General features: G+C 36.0%; 1 protein-coding gene and 2 long non-coding RNA genes across 4 annotated transcripts in view; 2 read left to right on the top strand and 1 right to left on the bottom strand.

Annotated features, from left to right (window-relative positions):
* The first annotated feature begins 1,063 nt into the window (after positions 1-1,063).
* On the top strand, positions 1,064-4,079 carry LOC113469185. The gene is made up of 2 exons (XR_003392681.1): positions 1,064-1,523; positions 2,084-4,079. It is a non-coding gene; the product is annotated as an uncharacterized LOC113469185 (long non-coding RNA).
* Positions 2,104-9,161, bottom strand: LOC113469186. Its single transcript, XR_003392682.1, has 2 exons — positions 8,919-9,161; positions 2,104-2,576 (listed from the first exon to the last, which is right to left on the bottom strand). It is a non-coding gene; the product is annotated as an uncharacterized LOC113469186 (long non-coding RNA).
* Positions 9,162-12,408: 3,247 nt separating this feature from the next.
* LOC103513520 overlaps positions 12,409-27,965 on the top strand; it is a 38,476-nt gene continuing 22,919 nt past the window's right edge. The window contains exon 1 of one of the 2 annotated variants that reach the window (XM_026826691.1): positions 12,409-12,501. The gene's annotated coding sequence lies outside the window, so the exon portion shown is untranslated. Of the gene's footprint in view, positions 12,502-12,661; positions 12,828-27,965 lie in introns of those variants that run through there. The other variant, XM_017445851.2, reaches the window with a different exon arrangement.

Below are 27,965 nucleotides of genomic sequence, written 5' to 3' on the forward strand. Positions count from 1 at the left end.
GTGACCAGGTACTTACTTCGACCACCCTGTATCCGGTCTCATTTTAAGTAAATCTTTTTATTGCGATTGCCACCATGAGTCGCTACTCATTGAAAGTAGATGGGAACTACTCATTTGTCGTAGAAGTAGATAGTAGCTACCAATTTCGAAGAATAGAACTGAAAGATATCTGAGTGCGAGGCATTGGTTGCGGGGCCTGCAGAAAAACAAACCTTCTGTGATATCTTGATATCCATTCCGGGCACGAATGTTGCTGCTGTTGTTTCACAACTAAGTGTGATCAAAATAAGTGAGAAAAAGTCTAGTATGTATCTTATTGCCCTTGTGATATCACTGAGGTACAACATTTATTGACTACGTCGGTTTCAAAACATAGATGCCAGTCAGATGCATAGGAGAGAGAAGCTTGGAGGATCTCTTGGGCTTTGATACAAAATAGTCCCCGCCATAAAATTTCGGTGATGGAAATTTTGGGAAAAAGGAAATTTTTACGAGACATTGTGTGCATTACATTCGTCACAGTTGTAAAAGCAGGTATAACCACAAATGTTTATCTGACGTAAGGCAAACCCTATATTTGAAATCGTGACGATACACCAGCTCCAGAGTGATATATTATTTCAAATCAACATGAACATTATTTCTCGTGGAGCTGAAAGCCCCTCCTGAATTAACCGTAAGTTAAGTGTGATAGTTAATTTCACCAATGACATAATGAGAGATTTTATTAATGTGAGCATTTTTAACGATCCAAGATGGAGGTTTTAATGATCCAAACAGGAGTTTTTAAAAACTCCTCCTTTTTGGATCTCCCTTTTGGATTATTAAAAACTCCTTTTTTTTGATCATTGAAAACTCTCCCATTAGTGAAATCTATCATTAAGTCATTGGACCAACCTCAGTGGTGCAGTCTGTTGTTAATGCGTTGGACTTTTGATCTGGAGGTTGGTGGTTCGCGTCCAAGTCAAATCATAAAATTTATCGAGGTGTAATAATCGGGGAACGATATTTGTGACAAGCATTTAAATATGCTTAACACAATTAAAAATTCCTTTTTCCTTTTTCTTTTTGCTTTCCATTAAGTCATTGGTGAAACCCACCATGAGTGTTGGCAAATCAAAATGTCATTTAATTCCCTTCCTGAATATTTGCGTATAATGGCTGATAATCTGAAATTTTAAATAAAACGCTACTTATTATAATAGTTACTGAGAAGTAAGAACCTACGTTACTAGTTCTGTCATTCCTGTAATTCTTCTTTTTTTATTATTAAAGAGGGCGGTAGCGCTCTGCCCCGCCAAGTCAAGAAAGCTTGACCCAGCTACCAGAGGAAGTAGACATTTTCAGGTAGAGGAAAACTGCAAATAGTGGAAGAAAACGGATTGAATGTTTCTAACTATGTCACAACTGGTCGCTATTCATCTAAATTATTTCCTTCATTTCAGGCCCGCAAATACATGGCAGACTTCAAGTCCACTCACTGCACACCGCTGCCCATGTCGATATTCTTACGTGGAGTCTAGGTGTATTGAACCTGTAGTACACTAACCGTATCCCTGAGGTATTTGTCTATGAGTGTGACCTTCTGTAAATAACTTCGTACCTGGACACTTGCCTCGCCCAATGTAAAAGGTGGACGGGCAGTCCGGATAGTCCAGAATTGCTAAAACTTGATTGAAGTTAGAAGTTACTCCAAGATCTTCTTCTCCCTAGCTTTTTCCTTCAGTAACTCTGGGTAACTTATTTTTCTTCCTAGCGTTTTCCTATTTAAGAAAATGGCGGTCTTCTTCTTTTTTTTTATTTTTTTTTTATTTTTTAATTAAAAAGGGCGGTAGCGCTCCGCCCCGCCAAGTCAAGAAAGCTTGACCCAGCTACCAGAGGAAGTAGACATTTTCAGGTACTTGTAGAGGAAAACTACAAATTAATAGTGGAAGAAAACGGATTGAATGTTTCTAATTATGTCACAACTGGTCGCTATTCATCTAAATTATTTCCGTCATTTCAGGCCCGCAAATACATGGCAGACTTCAAGTCCACTCACTGCACACCGCTGCCCATGTCGATATTCTTACGTGGAGTCTAGGACAAAACCAAAGATACAACTGCCTGGGTGTGGATATTTTAGTCATCTATTGGGATGTGATAAGCACAGCAGTTATAGTGCTATCCAATAAGCACAGAAGATACTTATACCCGGATGTAATAACCATAGCTGATATAACGCTGTGAAATAAGCACAGCAAATGCATACATTGTATACCGACGGCGATGTTAGTAGTCATCTATTGGGATGTGATAAGCACAGCAGTTATAGTGCTATTTAATAAGCACAGAAAATATTTATTCCCGGATGTAATAAGCACATCTGATACTTGTGTATACCCTGATGTGATAAGCACAGCAGTTATAGTGCTATCCAATAAGCACAGAAGATACTTATACCCGGATGTAATAACCATAGCTGATATAACGCTGTGAAATAAGCACAGCAAATGCATACATTGTATACCGACGGCGATGTTATAATGATAAGCACATCAGTACCTATACTGCGATGCGATATAAGCACAGCAGATCTGCAGAGTCCAAGCAATGAAACTTACTATCGGACGAGCTTTTATGAGATGCGATTTCTTGTCGCTATACTTTGGTTCGGTGCCAATTGACGAATCGACTACTTACATGATATTCGCACTCTCAGAATTATTTGGTGATATGTCGAAAACACCAAATTTTGGAAATCACAATTGAAAGTTTGACATTTAATAGTTCGACTGTATAAGATAGATTTGTGTCTCTTATCGCCCATCTGATGAGGGACATACTACGGGATGGGCATGCTACGACACAGACCACATGCGTCTAATATAGCAATTTCATTGCTACGAAATAAAAACGGCAGTGAAACACTCATCTTTTTTCTTTCTTTTTTTTTAATATCACTGTGGCTATCTCGGGAACGGTAAGTCGTACAGATATAATTCCTAGACCAATCGAAAGATCTCATTTCGTAATAAAACAAAGATAAGGTAATATGTAAAACGAAAATCGAGTTTTTCGGCATATATGTCACAATATAATTCTCAGGGTGCTAATTATGTATAATATTTTGGTGATCTTTCTAAAAGAGTTTTTTTAAGTCTAACCGAAAGTATGACGTAAGTTTTAGGTTTGACTTTGATTTTTTTATTTATTTTTTCCCTTTTTCTTAACTTTATTTTGCTCAATAAATACTAAAAGCTAGTGCCTAGTACGTATCCTAGAACATTAGGGGGTTTAGAAAAATAAGAAACCCACATTATTTCAGAAATTCAACTCCTTTAAAAAAGATTCAGAGGCATGCGTAAACTGTGGATGAATGCTTTTTTGCGCCCTACCTAACCCTATCTAAAAAGGTGAGGTAATTGTCCGCAGTTTATCGTCTCCAAAATAAAGCTTTAGTTTTTAGCTAAGGTCCCTTTAGGGATGGGCTATTGTTTTTTAGGTTTAAATTTAATTCTTGATCTAAAATACCTACCTAGAGATCTGTAAAAAATTAGGTTATAAATATACGTGTACCGAAGAACTACTCTGTTATCAGTGAATCACTCGGTTAATGATTCAGGTCCTAAAATAAAATACCTAATTCATTATTTTTATGAAAAATAAATTTATTATGAACTGTACATACCTATTTTTATGGCTTCATTAATTAACCAAATTAATGCAATGTTTTTTAGTGATTTATCACAACCTTTGTGATGCTCTCTTTTATGGAATATTCCTGAGAGAATTTTCATTAAATAAATCCATAAAATGCCACTTGATAAATGACAATATTCATGTTGTTAATCCAAATTGTGAGAGTTGTGTGATTTTTGTGAACTATTTTATGCCCTCTTAATTATTACCTACTTTCTATTTTTCTTTAGACATTTTTTTTCAAATTTATTTTTATTACTTACTATACCTACCTATTTTTACATAAGTAGATAGGTATTTATTTCTTAACTTGTAATGTGTACTTTAGAGTCGGTTTTTTGTAAAATATGAAAAATATTTTTCAAATATAAAAATGAAGAATTCTCTACCTAAACCAATATCTTGTGAAAGCATATTTATTATTTTCCTTTTCCGTGTAAGTACCAACTTACCTGGGGTGGGTAATTATTTTGGGAGATCAAAACTGGGGTGGAGAGATAAGGTTAAGGAAGACTGTCTACCAGTAACTTCAAAAAAGAAGCTTGATACACAAATGGGACCATGAAGCAGAGGATGAAAATGGGATGGAGCAACTTTAAGAGAAGGGGTTAATAGGTGTACACAAAAAGCCCAAAGTGGCTGAGATGTAAGGCAGCTTTAACCTTGAGGGGTAAATAGGAGAGAATGGAGGGATATCTGCTGAAGATTTATCGTCCCAAAAACAAAGAGAAAAGGAATACAGGATTGGAGAAAGCCAGCTATTCCGAGAACGAACCTACTCTGTTTGGGATAAAATCCCGCCCGAACGGAAAATCGGAAATTGAACCCGCGTCCCAAGGCTTACAAATCAGAAACACTACTCCAAGCCAAGCAGACTTGCACAAAGTGATTTACCTACTTTAAAGATTCTACGTGTACCTATTTTCTACTTTAAAGATTCTACGTGTACCTATTTTCTACTTTAAAGATTCTACGTGTACCTGGGTAATCCCCCCCCAAGAAAGAATTCTTCTACCACCCTAATCAGGGTTGTTTTTCCTTAGGGATTTTTACTCTTATCTAGGAGGGAACAGCTGAAAATTTACGCTTGGAAACTATTTAATAATAGTGCTTATTTATACTGCTCGTATAAGACTGAAAAGCCCCTTTACTCCAGCAGTAGGCTACTACTATTATTGCGGTCAAATCCTCAAATTATTTCGAGGATAAAATTCCATACCTCGGCTGGGATTGAACCCACGCCCTCCTGTTTACCAGGCGAGCGTCTTGACCACTACACTAAAATTCCATACCTCGGCTGGGATTGAACCCACGCCCTCCTGTTTACCAGGCGAGCGCCTTGACCACTACACCACCAAGGCAGTGCCCTAAATCACCAAAGTATGGAAAAGTATTTACAATTCCATATTTTGATATGATTCGTCCAAATTCAAAATTCTGCTTTTCCATTGGCTATTACACTTGTAAGATACTTTTCCATACTTTGGTGATTTAGGGCACAGGTGGTGCTTATTATTTATTTTCGATATGACTTTTTGCCCTATGCACATACCTATGTCCAATGTCCATATGTAGAAATATCTAGATATAATGAAGTACTTACCTAGCTATTAACAGTGGTATGTTGTTCATAAAGATAGGCGTTGGGGCTATAGCATAGAGATAGCTATGTCTCGTTCTTGTTTCTTTTCTCCTTGATCAGTCCGATTACGTCCATAATAGGTACGACCTCCCTCCCTCACGAGACCTCTTAATATTGAGCCTGATCCCATCCCTCACATGTTTCATAACATAATCCATATTGTCTTCATGTGTTTTCCTGTTTACAAGATCTTTTATCTTCATCATACCTATCAGCTGCCCTGTTCAAAGGCCTTGGATCTCTTCATTCTGAATTTAAATTTAATCATTTGGATTTGGATCTTTTTATTTAGATTTAAGTTGATCTATTTCTTTCGGATATATCGGATAGATTCTTTCGGATAGATCTATCGATCTCTTTTGTTTTAAGTATTCGTCAAGTGTAGTGCGTGGATCTCACTTCGACCGCTAGAAACTGAGTTAGAAAGTACTTAGAAAGGAGAGTTTCAAATTCAAATAGATTCAAATTTTTGCAAGTTACTTTAATTTAAAAATTAATTTGCTCTTTACTTGGAAAAGAAAAGTTCTGTGAAATCAAATTTGATTTGTTTTGCGTTATCGGATTTTTTTTTTTTTTTTTTGTTGTGAGGCAAAAGGGACAGAAGGAGGTTATGGGGAATTTTTCTTCAAATTAATATTTTTTAATTTCTAAATTTTAAATCCATTTTAATTTCCCAGTCCAGTGTTCTACAATAATGTGAATTCCAATATTAATCGTGTTAAAAAAATGTAATCTTGGACAATAATACTCCAACTTTCATAAAAAGGATCACAGTCGACTTTTCCCAAAGGTAAGTTTATCTTAACTTTGTTACTTTGTTTATGTTAAATCTTGCACTGATAAAGGTCAAACTAAGTAATTGGAATTGATAAAGAATTACTCAATGTTCATCAAGCACAAAATTAAATGCATCAGTTTTTATGCCATTTTAATCTATTTAGGTACGTCGATATTCCAAATTAACCTTGTACCTAATTATGCTTGTAAATTATGCCTCAGTGGGCCTCACACATTGCTGTTTTGAGATGATACATATTTTGCTGTCCATAAATGAGACATTTGTGTAGGTAGTGAGTGTGCATTGTGTAGGTTTTCGTTTATGTTCATCAATTAATTCTGGGTATGAATTGCGAAGGCTTGGCTGTTAGAAGGTGTGCCTCAGCAATCTAATGTATTCATGTGATGTCAATCGTGCATCGCCAGTATCGCATCTCTTGGATTTACAGCAGGGTTTGCCAGGGTTGTGGGTAGTTAGGGAATCCCCTTAAAAGGTAAGAAGGAGTGAGAGGAAATCATCTCTAAAGAACTTTCTCAGTAGATTTGTAGAAGCTCAACCCGTCCTTTGGGGCTGACCAGTTCTCAGTAGGTAAGTTAGAAAATGCAATTGCTCAGTCAACAATTGATTTCCATTTACCTATTAAACCCTAGGTCTATTGTCTATTGTCTATTCTTCTTGTTGAAAGGGACAGGCTTCTGTTCAAGTGAGAAGTGAAAAATGTTCAAAAGTGGACCAACATAGAGCCAACTTGAGACTGTAGACCTGGATGTTAAATATTTCTAATACCCCCGACCCCCGACCTAACTGTTTATTGAGTAAATATTGGGAGTTGTGTTTTTAAACCAAAACAATGTGAGTAGACATTGATCGGTGTTTGTCCTAAGCATACCTGCATACCATAATATTATTATCATGTTTATTAGAAGGTAGTTTATCACTGTGACCTTTGGTTAGATCTATTTTGACCATGTTATACCTCTAGGTAAACAGGGATAGTTAGGTAGTTACCTACCTATTTATTGCTCATAGAGATGAAAGAAGATGAATCATCAATTCATCATACATGGTTATGTTTACCTATCTGAGAAATGAACTAGTAAAGTTTGATGAAATTTATGACTAATAATGTTCCCTTACTTATTCTTTTGTTTTTGAAAAGAAATAGGAGTGAAGTAATCAATTAGACAGAGGGGGGAAAAAAGGTTTCTCTATACTTATTGTCTAGATTTGAAGGTAGACACATATTTTACTGGTTCCCCCTTTGTTCTTTTGTCAACCCTCCTGATTATAATAATTATGAGAACACAATTTTTTTGTGTATCCCTTAAGTAAGTTCCTACTCCATAATCCATGCTTAAGTACTGTTTGGTACATATTTTACCATACCAGGTTGGGTACAGAATGACGTACAGATGTTTTTGGTTTGGAGAATAGGGGGTGAAGAACTTCAAGGTATTCAAGTAAAATTAAGAAAAAAAAAAATCTCAATAGGTATATCCCTACAATATTCCTGCCTATCGAAATCATTTGGACCTATACCTTGTTTCTGTGTTAATTCAACAAATCCCAGAAAAAAAGCTCCCACACAAAGCTGGGGATTTCCCTCTGATGCTTTAAAAGTTTAAAATTACTTTCCCTCCCTCCCTCCCCCTTCCTTTTTGTATGACTCATTTCATAGATGAGATGAAGTAGGTAAGTATGAGTATGACTCAAGTTACATAGTCAAGTAGTTAGACAAATTACATATCTCTTTCTTTGCATTTTACCTACTTACTTAAGTATCAATTGAATGAAGAGTGTATTACTTAAGTTCACCTATAAGTAAATACCTACAAACAAGAAACATGGTAAATTATTTTATCAGAATTACTTAAAATGTAAAATAAAAAATCTTCTGAAAATCTATGCCAATATTTTGAACCCCTCTGCTTACTCAGGGTTAAAGCGTGTCACTTCCCCTATTCACTACTTGTGGTACTTCCCCATTTAGATGGTTCAGATCGTTTTCTTCTTGTTTTCTTATTAGGAATTTTGAAGTGTTGGAAGAGATCTATGCAGTCTATGCACCTTTTCTCTGGTAGAATGACATGCCCTCTTATAAAGACCGAGTAATTCAAGTGATAAGGGTTTTCTTTAATTTACTTGTATTTTAGGTCAATTATTTTCCATTTCGACGTTTTAGATCTTAATTAAAAAAGTACTGTTGAACTTTGAACATTGTGCGCTTTTTGTTGTACCTGAAAGTACCAAAGAACTTGCACATACATTTTGGTTTTTCTGGCGCAAATCATTAAACATAATTATTGCAAAAATACTCCGACTTTTCTCAGATCCGCCGTGAGAGAAGAGAGTTTTTCGAGCGTGTTCAACGTGGGAACTCCGTATGGATTTTTCTAATAAAAAGCACTTACGTCCCAGGACCAACTCCAATTCGATAGATTAACGCTAATTCCGCTGTGCCTTATCTCTCGTACCAATTCCTCCCATGTCTTCTTCTTCTTCTTCTTCTTCTTCTTCTTCTTCTTCTTCCCATTAGAAAGAAATTATCGAATGTGACGGAGTGGATTAATAACATTAAGCTGAACAATTTGGAGTTATTATTTTGGTCACGAACCTGTGACAAGATGACAACAATATTGTGGTGGTACGACTGATTTGGTGAACTATCAAGATAACACACACAAAAGAAGGAAAAAAAATACGGTACTTTTTTGGTTCTTCTTTTAGTTGTTCCTGTTGTCAACTCCTAGGACACAAACACATATCTTCGAGAAAATATTGTTTGGGATGGTCTGGCATTCGAAAATTGAATTGAACTCGCAGAGTCCAAGCCATGAAACTTACTATCGGACGAGCTTTTATGAGATGCGATTTCTTGTCGCTATACTTTGGTTCAGTGCCAATTGACGAATCGACTACTTACATGATATTCGCACTCTTAGAATTATTTGGTGATATGTCGAAAACACCAAATTTTGGGAAATCACAATTGAAAGTTTGACATTTAATAGTTCGACTGTATAAGATAGATTTGTGTCTCTTATCGCCCATCTGATGAGGGACATATTGTTATATCTCTAGTTACTCTGGTAGATCTCTACCCATTCCTATGGTATTATGTAGTTTGGATTCATCGATATTGAATATTATGCAGTCAGGATTTATCGATATTATGTTGTCAGTATTGAATAGCAATCATGACTCTTGTGACATGTATTCAGCGAATAGTTTATGAACGGATTAAGTCTATGTGTATTGAACCTGTAGTACACTAACCGTATCCCTGAGGTATTTGTCTATTAGTGTGAACTTCTGTAAATAACTTCTTACCTGGACACTTGCCTTGCCCAATGTAAAAGGTTGACGGGCAGTCCGGATAGTCCAGAATTGCCAAAACTTGATTGAAGTTAGAAGTTACTCAAGATCTTCTTCTCCCTAGCTTTTTCCTTCAGTAACTCTGGGTAACTTATTTTTCTTCCTAGCGTTTTCCTATTTAAGAAAATGGCGTCAGCGCGGCTGCTGATTTCTTCACCCCAAGTCCAAGCTTCGTTACGGATTCTTGGACCAGACCCCCACGATCCAAATCTAGTCATCTCCCCTGGAATTCTACCCCTATGTCCCATCCTATATCCGGGTCTATTGTTTTACCCTCTCCCGTGTGAGATGAAATCTCATCTTCCTGTTAATCCTGATAGAGATATCCCCATTCATTCCCGGTTCCCACCCTCGTAAGAATTGCAGGTGGTAACCTAATATCCTTAGGGATGGGTAAATATTCTCTGAGTCGATTCAAAGAGTCGAATATTTCAAAAGAATCGTGAATCGCGATTCTTAAATTCAAAGAATTTCATTGCTACGAAATAAAAACGGCAATGAAACACTCATCTTTTTTCTTTCTTTTTTTAATATCACTGTGGCTATCTCGGGAAAGTAAGTCGTACAGATATAATTCCTAGACCAATCGAAAGATCTCATTTCGTAATAAAACAAAGATAAGGTAAGTAATATATAAAACGAAAATCGAGTTTTTCGGCATATATGTCACAATATAATTCTGAGGGAGCTAATTATGTATAATTCATCGACCTGTCCTATAGGACAGAACGATAATGGTTATGTATTTTGGTGATCTTTCTAAAAGAGTTTTTTAAGTCCAACCGAAAGTATGACGTAACTTTTAGGTTTGACTTTGATTTTTTTTTATTTATTTTTTCCCTTTTTCTTAACTTTATTTTGCTCAATAAATACTAAAAGCTAGTGCCTAGTATGTATCCTAGAACTTTAGGGGGTTTAGAAAAATAAGAAACCCACATTATTTCAGAAATTCAACTCTTTTAAAAAAGATTCAGAGGCATGCGTAAACTGTGGATGAATGCTTTTTTGCGCCCTACCTAACCCTATCTAAAAAGGTGAGGTAATTGTCCGCAGTTTATCGTCTCCAAAATAAAGCTTTAGTTTTTAGCTAAGGTCCCTTTAGGGATGGGCTATTGTTTTTTAGGTTTAAATTTAATTCTTGATCTAAAATACCTACCTAGAGATCTGTAAAAAATTTGGGGGCCAAGGTACAACCAGGCACCCTACCTATTTTCTACTTTAAAGATTCTACGTGTACCTATTTTCTACTTTAAAGATTCTACGTGTACCTATTTTCTACTTTAAAGATTCTACGTGTACCTATTTTCTACTTTAAAGATTCTACGTGTACCTATTTTCTACTTTAAAGATTCTACGTGTACCTATTTTCTACTTTAAAGATTCTACGTGTACCTATTTTCTACTTTAAAGATTCTACGTGTACCTATTTTCTACTTTAAAGATTCTACGTGTACCTATTTTCTACTTTAAAGATTCTACGTGTACCTATTTTCTACTTTAAAGATTCTACGTGTACCTATTTTCTACTTTAAAGATTCTACGTGTACCTATTTTCTACTTTAAAGATTCTACGTGTACCTATTTTCTACTTTAAAGATTCTGCGTGTACCTATTTTCTACTTTAAAGATTCTGCGTGTACCTATTTTCTACTTTAAAGATTCTGCGTGTACCTATTTTCTACTTTAAAGATTCTGCGTGTACCTATTTTCTACTTTAAAGATTCTGCGTGTACCTATTTTCTACTTTAAAGATTCTGCGTGTACCTATTTTCTACTTTAAAGATTCTGCGTGTACCTATTTTCTACTTTAAAGATTCTGCGTGTACCTATTTTCTACTTTAAAGATTCTGCGTGTACCTATTTTCTACTTTAAAGAAATTCTACGCGTAGGTACCTATTTTCCTTTTAGGAAACTTTAGGAAACGGACCCGGTTTCCTTTTAGAAACTGACATATCGCCCTAAGCTGGAGCGCCATCGGAATGGTTCCATTTCCGAAAAGAAAATAGGTGTACACCTTTTGTTACATGCTAAGTACCTACGCTACGACTTTTTTTTCGTACAACCTACAATCGAATCTTTTTTACTCTCGTGTAAACGGTTCTTCTTTATGAGGGATTTTTTCAGAGCGGGGAAAAAAGAGGGATTTTTTGTCATATAAAATGGCGACTTTTTTGGGCTCCATTTTCTACCGATTTGGATCCATCCACGGATTTTTCACCTCCTTGGACGCATGCGTTTTGCGTTATCGGATTTTTTTTTTTTTTTTTTTTTGTGAGGCAAAGAAAAGAGTAGATCACGTTGTTCTAGTTGAACATAGCAGAGTACTTAGCAACATAGCAGACATGGTCGTTAACAAGTAGAGCAGAACTCGCTGACAAAGTCTGGAATCTGGAAGAAAGAAATCCTGTGAGGAAATGTGAAATTATTTATGGGGGATTTCGGATGCAAGCAAAGGTTACCTAATGCTTGTTTGGTACCTAACCTACCTTTAGTTTTTGTTTGGTTGGTACAAAATTGGGTTACCTATTACAAAGGTAACCTAATTTTGTTTGTTTATTCCTTCCCTTTTTTCAATGCAAATTTTTTAACAAATTTTTTATTAAAAAATTTGCACCTATTCTGTGTATAAGACATTTTTTGGACTGTGGAAGTAAAGGGACTTTTCAGTCTCATTCTTACAGTATAAACGGGGTATATTCTATTCTTTTTAAAATCTACTGCAATAGTTTCCTTTATGTGCGGACCATTTTTACTCACCTTTTCATCCAACTCAACTACCCAACAACCCCAAAATTTTCTAGTGACTTAACCATTGTTTTGTCTTTTGTTTCAGACGAAGTATACACCAAGTACCGGGTAGACGATACCTATTGCCAATCCATCCTGTCTAATTACACCTCAATGAACACGGGATAGTGTTCTACAATAATGTGAATTCCAATATTAATCGTGTTAAAAAAATGTAATCTTGGACAATAATACTCCAACTTTCATAAAAAGGATCACAGTCGACTTTTCCCAAAGGTAAGTTTATCTTAACTTTGTTACTTTGTTTATGTTAAATCTTGCACTGATAAAGGTCAAACTAAGTAATTGGAATTGATAAAGAATTACTCAATGTTCATCAAGCACAAAATTAAATGCATCAGTTTTTATGCCATTTTAATCTATTTAGGTACTTCAAATTAATATTTTTTAATTTCTAAATTTATTTTAAATCCATTTTAATTTCCCAGTCCAGTGTTTTACAATAATGTGAATTCCAATATTAATCGTGTTAAAAAAAATGTAATCTTGGACAATAATACTCCAACTTTCATAAAAAGGATCACAGTCGACGTTTCCCAAAGGTAAGTTTATCTTAACTTTGTTTATGTTAAATTTTGCACTGATTAAGGTCAAACTAATTGGAATTGATAAAGAATTACTCAATGTTCATCAAGCACAAAATTAAATGCATCAGTTTTTATGCCATTTTAATCTATTTACGTCGATATTCCAAATTAACCTTGTAATTATGCTCGTAAATTATGCCTCAGTGGGCCTCACACATTGCTGTTTTGAGATGATACATATTTTGCTGTCCATAAATGAGACATTTGTGTAGGTAGTGAGTGTGCATTGTGTAGGTATTCGTTTATGTTCATCAATTAATTCTGGGTATGAATTGCGAAGGCTTGGCTGTTAGAAGGTGTGCCTCAGCAATCTAATGTATTCATGTGATGTCAATCGTGTATCGCATCTCTTGAATTTACAGCAGGGTTTGCCAGGGTCATGGATTGTTAGGGAATACCCTTAAAAGGTAAGAAGGAGCGAGAGGAAATCATCTCTAAAGAACTTTCTCATTAGATTTGTAGAAGCTCAACCCGTCCTTTGGGGCTGACCAGTTCTCAGTAGGTAAGTTAGAAAATGCAATTACTCATTTACCTACTTATAGTTAAACCCTAGGTCTATTGTCTATTCTTCTTGTTGAATGAGAAGTGAAAAATGTTCAAAAGTGGACCAACATAGAGCCAACTTGAGACTGTAGACCTGGACGTTAAATATTTCTAATACCCCCGACCTAACTGTTTATTGAGTAAATATTGGGAGTTGTGTTTTTAAACCAAAACTATGTGAGTAGACATTGATCGTTGTTTGTCCTAAGCATACCATAGTATTATTATCATGTTTATTAGATGTCTGGTTGCTCCATCTCTTGAACAGAAGGTAGTTTATCACTGTGACCTTTGGTTAGATCTATTTTGACCATGTTATACCTCTAGGTAAACAGGGATAGTTAGGTAGTTACCTACCTATTACTCTCTATGAGCAATGATGCTCTCTATTCATAGAGATGAAAGAAGATGAATCATCAATTCATCATACATGGTTATGTTTAGGTACCTACCTGAGAAATGAACTAGTCGATGAAATTTATGACTAATTCTTTTGTATTTGAAAAGAAATAGGAGTGAAGTAATCAAGTAGACAGAGGAAAAAAAAAAAAAAAAAAAAAAAAAAAAAAAAAAAAAAAAAAAAAAAAAATTTTTTATTTGTCACATCATTTTAAATTTCAGGACAAATTTTAATCCAGTCCATCTTATCTGTCCGACTATGATTTACCATCTTTGTAGTCATCTAAATACCATGGAGGTTATTTCATTTTAGACTTCCGTCATTTCCAGAGTTCATTTTATTAGATCTCCTATCTCCAAAGAGAGAGAGGATGAGGTTAATGAATTGGAACATCAGGAACTGTACCAGACGGGCTAAAAAGGAGGAATAGGACTTCTTCTAAGAAGAAGAAGAAGAAGAAGAAAGAAGAAGAAGAAAGAAGAAGAAGAAGAAGAGGAGGAGGAAGAAACGGGAACGGAATAAGATAACCTCACATAAAAAAGTTTTGGTTGTGCAATACTGCAATTGCTAAATTACATAGATTCATAACCTTAGGGGACTGCGGTTAGTAGCGGAAAAAATAGTCGGTAAAAAGACAGAGCGTTAGTAGCAAAAAAAATTCATGAAGATCCCTTGCCATTGGAAAGATTATTTAAGATTTCTAACAAATTAAGCCCTTTTCTTAGAAGCTCAAATCTTCAAAGACAGCATAATATTGTTATTTCCTTATGCACTTTCACTATTTCTTTTTAGGGGAACTCTTTTTGAATGGTGAACAGCCGTACCTTGGTATCGATATCTGTAATATCAACAACCTTTGTTAGCTTGTTTGTTGACATTAGTTAGGTACGTGATGGGAGTCTTTTCCGTGTTTTTACTTTCTATTATTATTATTTTAGTGGATTTATCATTTTTACATTTTTTTACTTTCTATTATTATTTTTTTTTATTATTATTATTATTTTTCGTGAAAAGAGGACAACAAAAGGTCCATCAGAGTAGCAGCGCCGTAACAGACAGACATACATGTACATGTTTCTGTGTATGCAAAATGCAACAATTTAGTCAAATTTCGTGTTATTTTCATAGTATAACTTCTCGCTGTTTCTTGTTTTCAAAAAATGTTATATCTTTTTCTACGTTTCTATTGAAAATTAAAAAGGTTCTCTAATTTTATTTATTAAGAAGATATACTCAAATGAGAGACAAACTATATACACCGGCATTTACATTTGTACGACACCGGTATTAGGTGTTTGTAATAGCGAGCAGCACGCGATGTCCCGGATGGTCACCTCTCCAGATATCAACAACGCGCGATGTTGCTTAACATCAGTGAACCATCGGGTACCAGTTTCATCGAAGTGGCTAGAGCTGGTTTCCTCAATAATTGACATCTTCAGTAATTGACGAAGTGAAAAGTTTAACTTGAATGTCAGTAATTGGCGAAGTTTGTGGCATCAGCTATTTTTTCCGGCCTCATAAGAACAGCTTGTTGTCATAACCCAACCCATGAGATGGTAATTTGTGATGTGCCTATTTTAATGATTTTTATGCACCTATTAGTTTTGCATACTCCCACGAACAAAGAAAAATATGGGAGGCATCTATATCTTGTACTTAAATCTAGTATGTCGGGATCAAAATGCGAAATCACTCAATGCGGAAAAAAACAACCATTCAGCGATCGGGCATTTCCAAAATACTGCTCACAAATCTTATAAAACCAGATCGGGATCTGTGCATTTCAAACTTATCGAATTTCGGGGATTGTGCTGTATTTTTAAAATGCCAGATCGCGGAGTAGTCGTTTTATTTTTACAATGGACGATTTCGCGGATTGATCTCAATACATATATTGTCAGTGACGGCTTAAAATGTTGAGATCCCCTTGTTTAGTTTAAACAATTGTGTGGGCCTCTCGAAAATTACATGCAAATACAACATTTTGCATTGGAAAATAAATTGCATGTTTTCAAATAAGGCATCAGTATGCAATGTTTTGAAATTTTGACTGCGCTGGCTGGCTGGCTGAAATTTAACTAGTTTAATAGAAAAACACATTGCATACTTTTCAAAATTGCAGGCGCATTTGAAACTTTGTGTATGAAATACTGATTTTGCGCGCTACCTAACCCTACTGCTCAGTCACTCACCCGTCTGTTCTCTACCGGTAGAGCAGCTCCGTCGCTTGCTGACATCCTGCACGATCTTCGTCCCATCCTCAGCCTCATAAATATTCAACACCGTGATTTGTTTCTCCGGTTCCTCACTCGCTTTCTCATCCGCGGGACACATCCCCTCTTCTGAAGATCGTTTCCCACCTTTTGGGGTGATAGGGCCTGTACTAAATCATAGGAGACGAATAGATAAAGCTGTATTTCATCATGTGACTTTTTTCAGTCATCATACGAAATTTCTCTTTGGACTGGCAGCGGGTGTGGTAGGAAGCCATTGTGCAAACTAGTAAAAAAAAAAAACTTTAATTTCGTCAGTACAATTTATCCGATATTCATGAAATTTGGGGGAAGGTTTATCACATTTTCAATGGGGCTTTTAGATTTTAGAACCTTCTTTTCGTCAGGACCTTACAGGGGAGCCCTCTTTACACCAATACAAATAGTTACCTGTCTGTATATCGTCTATGGTGTGCCCTAGGCTTGCTAGTACTACTAGTGGCTAAGGGTTCGTCCAGACATTGTGATGAGGTGATTAGGGGAGAGAGGGTGACTTGTTGTTTCAGATCGCTAATGGTTTCGTTGGCACTGGTTAGTTTGTTGTTCAGCTCGTGGTATTTAACCTGGAAATGACAATTATTTCTTTTATTAATTAATGAGGTTCTTTTTTTTCTTTTTTTTTTTTTTCTTTTTTTTTTGTAGTTTATACACAAAAAAGCCCACTCCGAGGCTTAGGTGTATGGATAAAGAGCCCTAAAGGATGGGTTAAGCTTGTCCAAAGGTAAAATAGCCAGCCTAAGTAGTTACCTTGTAGGGTAGTGCGCCTGCGTGTTAAGAGCTAGGTCGTAAGTTCGACTCCCGCATGTACTAGAAAAAACTCAAGTCAAGGAATTGCAATCCAAAAGTTCTGGAGTATCGAAAATGTAAAGTAATTTGATTTTTTTTTTTTTTTTTTTTTTTTTTAGAAAAAATCTCCTTTTTGGATCACTAAAAACTATTTTTTGGATCATTAAAAACTCCTTTTCAGATGATTAAAAAATCTCCCATTAGTGAAATCTCTCATTGAGTCGTTGGTGAAATCCACCATAAATGTTTTTTTATTAAAAAAAAGAAGAGGTTTGATTGAGGACTGAGGTCTTTCGTCCCGAAAGCGCATTGAGAGAGAAGGAAGAAATACAGGATAAGAGAAAGCCAGCCGTTCCGAAAACAAACCTTATCGGTTTCAGGATAAAATCCGCCAAGGGCGGGAATCGAATGCTAATATCTTAATAAACATTTGAAGAACCGAAGTTCAATGTATGACTTCAAGTTAAAGAGCAGTCTGTAAATCTGTCAACCTTTAACTCCCTACCTCTACAAGAGGTATTCACTCTACGTCAGACTTTCCACTATAAAAACATCGCCAGTTGAACCTGTCAACAATGATTAAAATAATTACATTCTTACAGAACAATTATTTACAGAATAAACACATTCGGGGACAGAGCAGGAGCACCGGAGTATTTCAGAAAGCATCATGTCATTAGAATTGCACTTTGTATAAATTTCACCGGGGGCCTTGCACACATCAATCTAGACAAATTTCAACTGTGTAATACGACCAGACAGACGCGGTATTTTGGATTCAAAATGGCTGCCTTTCCGCTCCTGAGAGCAGCATTGCGTGTTTTTGTCAACAGGTAAAGAGGAACGCATATAAAATATGTTGCCAAGATGTTGCATTGTTGCACATTGCTTTGCGAGAGATAGAGTATGCAAGGACGAAGTTTAGATGTTTAGAAGAATAATATTATTTAATTAATATAGAGTTGGACCCTTGAGTGGAAGGTAACCACTAATTTTTCGACATGACCCGACTAATTATGTAATTAAACCCACTTAGGAGATAGAGTATCTATGCAAGGACGAAGTTTAGATGTTTAGAACAATAATATTATTTAATTAATTAATATAGAGTTGGACCCTTGAGTGGAAGGTAACCACTAATTTTTCGACATGACCCGACTAATTATGTAATTAAACCCACTTAAACCCAACTAACCACTACGCAAGGTTAATAATACTTGAGGCATTTTTAGTCCGTCCTTCCTTTACCATTACAATAGTAATAAAAAGGTATAAGGGACGGACTATTGTATTCGCCTCGGTGTCGTCTGTCACCAACCAACTCTTTTAGGGTTCCAGTACCTATTATGTGATCAAATTATCAATATGAATAATTATGTCGAACCCTATTTCTAGGGGCAGTATTGACTCTACCTCTAAAAAGCTATCAATATGAAGCGAATTTTCTGATTAGGACGCTTAGGTTAAGAAAGAAAATCCCTGCCTCGGGTGGGATTGAACCCGCGTCCTTCCGTTAGCCAGACGAGCATCTTCGCCATCTCTTCTCTTTTCTCTCTCAAATTTGGACTCGATCCCATTTATTTCAACCTTCTCTTCTTCACAATATCTCAATATTTGTCTCTGCAGTCTGCTTTCCATTTCATTCTGTCACTTTTGGTCCTTTTGATACTTGATCACATGGTTTTATTTTTTCAGCAGGCCTCAAAAATAATAAAATGATTAATGTTGACATAAATCCTGTCATCTGTATACTATCTCTTTCTAGTGGAAGATTTTTGTTTAGATGTATTGGCGTCAAGTTTTATAGCTCATTGGTCAGATGTTTTCTGTTGAAAGAAAGTTTTAATGAAAGTACGTTAGTAAGGAATATAATCAACTAAGGCGAGAGAATATCTCACAACCATAATCAAGTTTACTAGATGAAATTCTGACTCCAGACTAGTTGCGTACGAAACGATCTTTTGCATACGAATGGCGAACTCTTTCGGGGAAAAAAATGCTCATACTAATTGCGTAAACTTCTAAAAAGGTTCACGTTCTCATTTCAAAGAAGAGTCAAGTATACTCGTACATATTTTTTTCTCCGTTTTTCAAGGCGCCAGTTCTTATTACAGAAAATTACAGAAAAGAAACATTAGAAATAGGTAGGTATAAGTATTTTCTACACGTTACGTAACAGTACCTCACTTTTAAAAGTTCTTTTTGAACTTTAACTAACCCCAAATGCCTAAATACACTAAGATTAAGGTGCTCATTTGTGAGGGTTCTTTTCCAACTTTACCTAACCCTAACCTACATTAGGGAGTTCTTCCTTTTTGTCAAAGTTCTTTTACGAAACGACCTTTTGCATACGAATGGCGAACTCTTTCGGGGAAAAAAAAATGCTCATACTAATTGCGTAAACTTCTAAAAAGGTTCACGTTCTCATTTCAAAGAAAAAGAGTCAAGTATACATATTTTTTTCTCCGTTTTTCAAGGCGCCAATTTTTATTACAGAAAAGAAACATTAGAAATAGGTAGGTATAAGTATTTTCTACACGTTACGTAACACTACCTCACTTTTAAAAGTTCTTTTTGAACTTTAACTAACCCCAAATGCCTAAAAACACTAAGATTAAGGTGCTCATTTGTGAGGGTCCTTTTCCAACTTTACCTAACCCTAACCTACATTAGGGAGTTCTTCCTTTTTGTCGAAGTTCTTTCTCAAAGAGTCTTCGATCTACCTGACCTGATCTCAACCGATATGTTCGCAAGTAGTTCGATGTGTGGAGATTCTGTGTGGAGACAGGAACTACGGAAGTTTAATGAACTGAAACTTCACATGCATTCTTCTTTACGACTTCACATTTTTGTTCTCATAATTTTACCTTTCTCGATTCATAAAATGTGCATTGATATTTTCATTGTTACATATTTGTTTAGTTTTTTTTACTACACTCGCAGGCAAGATATACAGGGTGACCCAATAGGACAGATAATTCATACAGGGTGGTTTTAGATTTTTATACTGACTATCTGATTTATTTCTCGCCTTAATTAGACTCTCTTCATATGCACGAGAATGAATGCGACAGAATATGACAGTCAGAAATTTGAATTTTGACTTTAGAATGTTGGATGCCTGCATAGGGATTAGGGACTAAACATTTCTTTGGGCTCCCAAATGTTTCACTGTGTCCAAGTGTCCAAATATGTCTAAATAGCTACATCAAATCTCCAAATATGCATGACTAAATAAGTCTAAAATTCGTAATACAATTGAATTGGTCCTATTGTGACTAGAGTTGTTTGAAACGACACCTAAATTGGTGACAAACGACTTACGTATATGTAGGTACGTACTTTTTCACTTATAATTTTATCCCTTGGGAACAGAATATCCGGAAGATTTTTTAGGTAAATTATGTCTGTAACATCTTGATTCTTCCTCATACATCCCGTAAAAAAAAAAAAAAAAAAAAAAAAAAAAAAAAAAAAAAAAAAAACCAAATTTTGGGCACTACCTGTGTGTCTGGCTGAGAATGATAACATATCTACGCGTTTTGATAAGGCGATAGCGGGCGGAGCGGAGCAAAATGCTACAATTTTAACATTTTCGAACTTCCTGTTGATATGTTCTCATTTGCAATCGAAATACGAGCAAAATTTTTTGTCAAAACTGTGAATCGAACTCGGGACCTTCTGAATAGCAAGCAAGGGCGTTGCCACTGCTTTTTTTCCGCGATGGATCATTATTTTTTCACCTGATTATTTGTGTATTCACATGTTTATAACTTGAAATAAGCAGGAAGGTACATTATTATGTATTTGCCAATTTGCTGCAATCATCTTTTGATCAACATAATGGTCAATTAAAATCGCCAATTAATTACTTCTTACTGCTGAGAACCAAACCGATTGTTATAGACCAGGAAATCAGCAATCGACAAATTCCAGTAGATACTCTTTTTAATTTCAAGTCTTCTAAAAACCAGATCCTGAGTTATGGCCCGTGCCGGCACACTTCATGTTTATTTGACCGAAATCTTCCTTGTATTTCTGGTTTATTTCCGAAAGAAACATAAAAAAAGCGAACCTAAACAAACATGTCTGTTAGTTTTACCTACACAAACAAGTCTGTTAGTATGTTTTTGTTCAACAATAATGCATTTCGTTTGTTTAATACAAATTCTACAAATAATTCTCTATGTTTATGCCCCAGGCACAAATATTAAGCATGCACAAGACAACTGCTTGAACAATTTGTCAATCTCTCTTGATGCCGTCTAGTCGCGCGTTCGATTCCCGCCGGGGGCGGATTTCATCCTAAACAGATAATGTTCGTTCTCGGAACGGCTGGCTTTCTCCTGTCCTGCCTTCTTTTCTCTTCGCTTTCGGGACGATAAGACCTTCGCAGTTAGAGTTCCCTCTATCAAACCTCTTCAAAACGAAAACTGCCTGAACATCTTTCTGTCTACCATATGCTGTACGTACAAACAGACAGAAAGGCGCACATTATTTCTTTTTCATCTTTCATTATCACTTTGAAATTAATGAACAAAGAAAGACTGGCTGATAACGTAGGTAAGTAGGCTCTTAAAACATATTTAATTAATAATCATGATAGGTATTATGTTGAACTTGTTCAATATAACATGTAATAACTTGACCAGTAGGTACGTTACCATTAAGTAGGTACAGGTAATAAAGGACATGAGTACAAACACACCAACAGACACAGAGGCGTACCACCTACTACCTATACCTTTTTATCATTATCACTTTGAAATATTAATGAACAAAGGAAAACTGGAAGCTGATAAAGAGTGGAAGTAGGTTCATGATAATAAAAACATTATTTTGAACGTTACGTCCTACCAACTGGTAATAACTTGATGAGTACATTAACTCATTAACATCAGGTTACCTACCTATAGGTTCAGTTACGGGCGTTCTTATTGGTTAAAGATAACAAACACGAGATTAGGTACATAATTACATATTAGGAAGCAATTTGAATTTTAATTGTGTTCGACAAATTAAATGCTTGTCATAAATGTCGTTAAACCATAAAAAATAACGACAAATAACGACTTTTTTGACTGGAGATAACAAAAAATTGTCGAGTTCAAAGTCAAATTTCACTTCGTACGTTCGTTTGATCAACGCGAATGCTCTTACCTACTTCCTACTTTACAGAGTTTAAACCACAAAATAATGCTTAAGTACCTATTTTTTAAGGGAAATGTTGATGAAAGGATATACCAGCCAGCCTATAATAGTTAGCTTGGAGGGTGCCTAGTACGCACTAGGTCGCGAGTTCGATTTCCGCCCGAAGCGGATTTTATCCTAAACAGGTAATGTTCCTTCTTGGAACGGCTGGCTTTCTCCTATCCTTCCTGTCTTCCTTTTCTCTTCGCTTTCGGGACGAAAAGAGCTTAGCAGTTACAGTTCCCTCGATCAATCCCGATCAAAAAAAAAAAAAAAAAAAACTGCCTTTAGAGTGAAGATTTCGTCCCTTTCCCCCTATCCCTTCCTATGAGACATCTAGGTACATATTTATGTTATATATTTTTTTCTGGGAGATACGGGAATTTAGATTCTATGGGATACGATACCTATACGTAAATTTTATTGACTTTGGATCGGATGTTAAGCGAACACGGAGTAATTTGGAGAAATTTCAAATTCCCATTTCTTGATAATTTCGTTTAAGGTAATTTTGTCGGGAATAATCTGAGATATCTTTCTAAGTGGATAAGTACAGAGATGATTGATAGATAATCTTTCCCATAAAGCTTATGACAATGAGGTAGGTCTGAACCAATCTCATGATAGAATCGCTGGGTGATATCGAATAAAATTGGTCTCACGTTCTAGCTAGCTGGAGTTATTCCTAGCGAACTTTGATTCATAACGTTCCCTTTTGAATAACTTATAATAATCAAAATGAAAGTGTTTTGGTTTCATAAGCAATTTTATTTATAATGGAACTCATCTGTTGGGACAGATCTGTAGTGATCTATGAGGTCTACATTTGTGTCAAGGTACTTGAGGATGTCTAGTACTTGGAACGTGCTGTCAGGATGTGCTATGATTTATGTGTTCTTTCATGTTTCATTGCAAGTGTTTCCCCAGTTTCCGTCAGATGGGCGAATCGAGACATAAAGAGCGACCAAGAGGCTCTGTTTGTTTATATTTTGATCTCGAGTTCTCGACTTTCTTGTTAAATTCAACTTAGAAGGATAGAATAATAAAATTTATCCAGCTTTATCCTTGATCATTGTCGATTTTTCAACCTTCTCTTCCAGTTTTACCTTCATTACCTTCTACTCACTGCATCGGGCCTTCCAAATGGTCAAATTTTGGTTATTGTTCTTTTCCTTCCATCTATTTTCTAGATTCTAGAACAATACGTAGATTCATGAATAAGTAGTATTGACTATGGATTTTAATAATTTACTACCTAGTTTATATACCTAAATTCCCAGATTATTAGATGTAATTTGTAAATTTACATGCATCATTAGGTACTTATCTATACTACCTAATCTTGAAAAGCTAGCTCTCACAATTTATATAGTAATTAGAACTACTAATAATTAAGATCATAATAGTTATGACTATAATTATGAGAGCTAAAACTCTGAAACCAAAAGGGGCCTCTTACTATCGCCTACATTTGAAACACTCCCAACACTTTTAATTAAATTACGTTCCAGTCAATCTGGCTTAAGTGAGATCAGCCTCAAGTCTTTGAGATCTTGGATCTTTGGCTCAAAACAGAAAGATCTATGTGTATAAATAGACAAGGATTGATTTTAAATAATCTCCATAAATTAAGAGATGTCCATACTTTTTTTTCTACTTTGTCCAACTCAAGAGACCATTAAACATTTGATTTAAACATCAACATAATTTGACTGCCAGCTGTGCTAGTGCCAGCCTATAACTGATTACTGGTTGCTAAAATACAGCATTATCATTCAAGTAGAAATTGTTCTTCTTGGGAGAAGTGGTCTTTTTTTTACCTAGATGTTTTCGATGGTAAGTTCCTCTCCTAAACTAGATCGTCTGACAGTCCGTGTGTGGCCGAAAAAGTTCGAGATCTAGGTCCGTCAGACCGTCTGAGCGTGAGTGGTGGGCATAACATGCCAAAGTCATGCCATATGTATTTTATCTTCGTAGCTCCGCTGCAGAACAACGAAACCTAGATAGGTACCTGAAATTTTAGGTAATAGATGCTGATGGTAGGTAGGTACATAATATGTAGGTACGATTGATCCCGTGACTGGCTGTTGCGGGGCCCACTCAGCCTCGTGAGGAAAATGAGTAGCTATGACATATAAATGCGCATAGCGACCGTCAATTAAATACGTGTAAAAGACGAGTATAGTTATTCCCCCAATACATTTCTATAGAACACAAAATGACAGCGCCGCAGGCGAAATTTTTTTCGATAAAATTTAAGGAGCTCCTTCAAGGTTGCATACTTTTTTTTACTGACCAAAGTCTTTTTCTCGTTTTATAGGCTTTGAAATATTCCCAAAACTTTTTCATAAATCCTACAATGCTGCAGTGATCACCAAAGTTGTGACATAATAACACAAAGAAATTGCATTTACATTACATTACATTACATAATATGCAGGTACCTACTTTTCTGGTGTGCAAAACAGGCTGATATTATAGGAGAGGGCTTGGACGTTTTGAGAAATCAGAGAGTCCAAACGCAGAATTTTTTTTTAGAATATAATAACAGCGCCGCAGGCGAAATTTTTGAACATTTTCGTCTAAAATCTTCAGAAATTCAGTCCCATCGGAATCCTAATCTTCAGCTCCGCAGGAGAATTTTTTTTAAAAAGCATGAACCTGCATGAACCTGAAGTTTGTCATTATACAGTCTACACATTCACATATCTTGGGGGATGAAGGTTAATAAAAAGCATGAACCTGCATGAACCTGAAGTTTGTCATTATACAGTCTACACATTCACATATCTTGGGGGATGAAGGTTAACATTTATTTATGACGAGTATTTAGTATCATAGAAACTAATTAAAATTGCAGACTAAATTAATTATGAATAAGTAAATACTGCTTGCTGGTAGACATATGAAAACTTGGAAACATTTATATTAATGTGCGTCATGTATTAATTTCCATATTCCATATCACTTCCACTTGTCATTGTACAATAATTAGTGGACATTGGATGTGTAAACGCCACAACCTTGAGTGTAAAGTTCCAGTCGAGAAATCAACTTCCGAATGCCAGTAAATTCGAACATAAAAACTATGTAGGTAGGTATTAAAATAGTGGACTGGTTAATCAGTTACCTTATCTGACATACTGACAAGTTGATCTAAAAATTATAGTAAAAAAATAAATACCTGCACACCCTTGACAACTAATTTGGCTAGGATTAGGTACAGGTTTTTCGGTGTTTTGAATAGGTACAGTAGATAGAAAGGTTGACAGTGAATTGAGTTGTTGACAGTGAATTTTTTCTCTTATTGTAACTTTATAAAATTACAATGTCGTTCATGATCATTTTATTATATCGATGTCCACATCCACATCATACTTTCCTATACTTATATTACTTCTTGTTGTTTACAATGTTCCATGAGTTGGGACCTTGGTCATCAACGAAATTGAAATTTTTATGGCCACAGGCGAAAATTTTGGTCTCTAATCTTAAAAAAAACTTTGTTATCAAAAACACAAAATTTGGCGCCGCAGGCGATTTTTCAAGATTTTGGTCTACGATAGTAAGAGAATCAGACTTCTTTGTTATCAAAAACACAAAATTTGGCGCCGCAGGCGATTTTTCAAGATTTTGGTCTACGATAGTAAGAGAATCAGACTTGTCAAAGGTGTAATCTTCAGGGCCGCAGGCGAAACTCTTCAGTAAGTATGTAACCTGTAGCTTGTCATGTGTCAATTAAATTGAAGGTTAACACAAAAAAGGGGGAAATGAGCAGCGCCGCAGGCGAAATTTTTGAGAGATTATATGTTGCCCCTTCATGGTTGCATACTTTTTTAATTGAAATCTTTCTTTGTCTTTTTTTAGGCTTTGAAAAATTCCCTGACTTTTTTCGATTTTTGGCACTTTTTCGTGAAATTCCCTGACTTTTCCCTGACTTTTCCAGTCTCCATGAAATTCCCTGACTTTTCCCGGTTTTCCCGGTTTTCCAGTCTGGTAGACACCCTGAACGTACAAACGTACAGACCATGGGCTAAAAATCACTTTTTAGTCCGTCCTTCCTTTATTATTACTAATAATAAAAGGTATAGAAATAGAGGACGGACTATTGTATTCGCTTCGGTGTCGGTCTGTCCGTCCGTCAGTCAGTCAGTCTGTCAGTCTGTCCCCATAGAAGGACTTATCCAAACCTGGTCGACCTATATATCAAATTAAAGGTTCAAATAAAATTGAAAAAGACCACTATTTTTCCAACTGGTTTAACTTCACTAATAACTGCCAAGGTTTTAATTGACGGGGGGTTTTACCCTTCATTGGGCGACAAGCTACTCACATTAACCTCACTAAGCCTGAGTGGGACTGGGGAAAAGAAAGCTCACCATTGCCCAGATTGTCACCCATTCGGATACTAACCACGTACAACCGTTGCTTTGCTACTTAACTTGGTTGATTCATTGGAAACTGGTGCTTTTTGCCAAGTTTTTTTTCTTCTCCTTCTTCTTCATTTCTTTTTTTGGGACCTCGATAACTTACCTGTTGTTCATTGGACTGTCTGTCTTGTCTGTGTCTACCGTCTCGTCTCAGATCTTCCAGTACTGCCTGGTGATGTTGTTGTAGTTGAGTCTCGCTGAGTTGATTACTGGAGGAGTGTTGATTGTCTTCTTGGCGATTCAGAGAGTTTCGGTACGACTGGGTCGACGACTGAGGGACCTGGGAATAACAAATAGAATACAATACGCCCTGTTTAATGTGCTACGACACAAACCACAAGAGTCCAATATAACAGTTGTTACATACATAGTTAGAAAATAACGAAATACTGAACTGCGCACACAAGAATTTCGCAAGAAAAGAACCTCATTATATCATCAATGCAGGAATCGTTCGACGAGCGATGGCCGGGCGGGAGCTTTTCGGACTTGACGCCCGATAACTGCGAATGAAAACGAAAGGAGTTTTGTAAATAATATTCTCAAGTTCTCCAAAAATTTTGTTATCCAAATAGAATTGAAGAGAAATGTACGATTTGAATTCAATTTTTAATATGAACGACCCTTTTTTGGATGGAAGCTTATGTTTAAAGTCATATTTTGAAAACCTAAAACTCATCAATTTTGTGAAAGGTATGTTAAATACTACGGTAAAGTTTCTACCTACCCCAATCAGGGATTTCAAAAAATGTCTCCCTGCCCCATTAGGGGGAAAAAATCCATGCCTCAGCTAGGATTGAACGTCAAGTGACGCGACAGTAGTGAGGCTATTCAGAATGAGATTACCTACAACATTATGCGAAAACTTTGAACTACATCTTTGCAGTGGCGTAGCGTGGTCTAAATTCAAGTGTGGGGCGTTGTAGGGCTCATGCACAGGTCTACCAAGTCCCATCACAGTACATGCCATTAATATTTATGGGCATTAGAGTGAACTTTTGAGTTGTATGGCCGCCATACATACACGCTACGCCACTGCATCTTTGTGACTCCCCATGAGTTCACGTTACGTGATGGTAGTGTGTTTCTACTTTATAACTCTCCATTAGAACTTACCTGGTGCCGAATATGTCTGTTGTAATGGATATTATGGTGACTTTCCTCATCCATAAGTTCTGTCTAAATTAATGCTGTTGTTTGTAAGTTGACAATCCCAGGACTATGTTGTGGTCTGTTTCATTTCTGAAAATTCTACAGAGTAATCGCCGACGCCGGTTCTGAACAGTCTAGTCACTGTTTCTCTCCATACAGGCTAGCCTGATAAGAAACAGAAGGGTGCGGGTTCGATCCCAGCCGAGGCATGGAATTTTATCCTCATTTATATTGAGAAATTGACCACATAATGGAGCTCTAAGGATTTGGTGGTAAAGCTTATGACAATGAGGTAGGTCTGAACCAATCTCATGAT

This window comes from Diaphorina citri, unplaced genomic scaffold, assembly GCF_000475195.1.
Source record: "Diaphorina citri unplaced genomic scaffold, Diaci psyllid genome assembly version 1.1 scaffold981, whole genome shotgun sequence".
NCBI lineage: Eukaryota > Metazoa > Arthropoda > Insecta > Hemiptera > Psyllidae > Diaphorina > Diaphorina citri.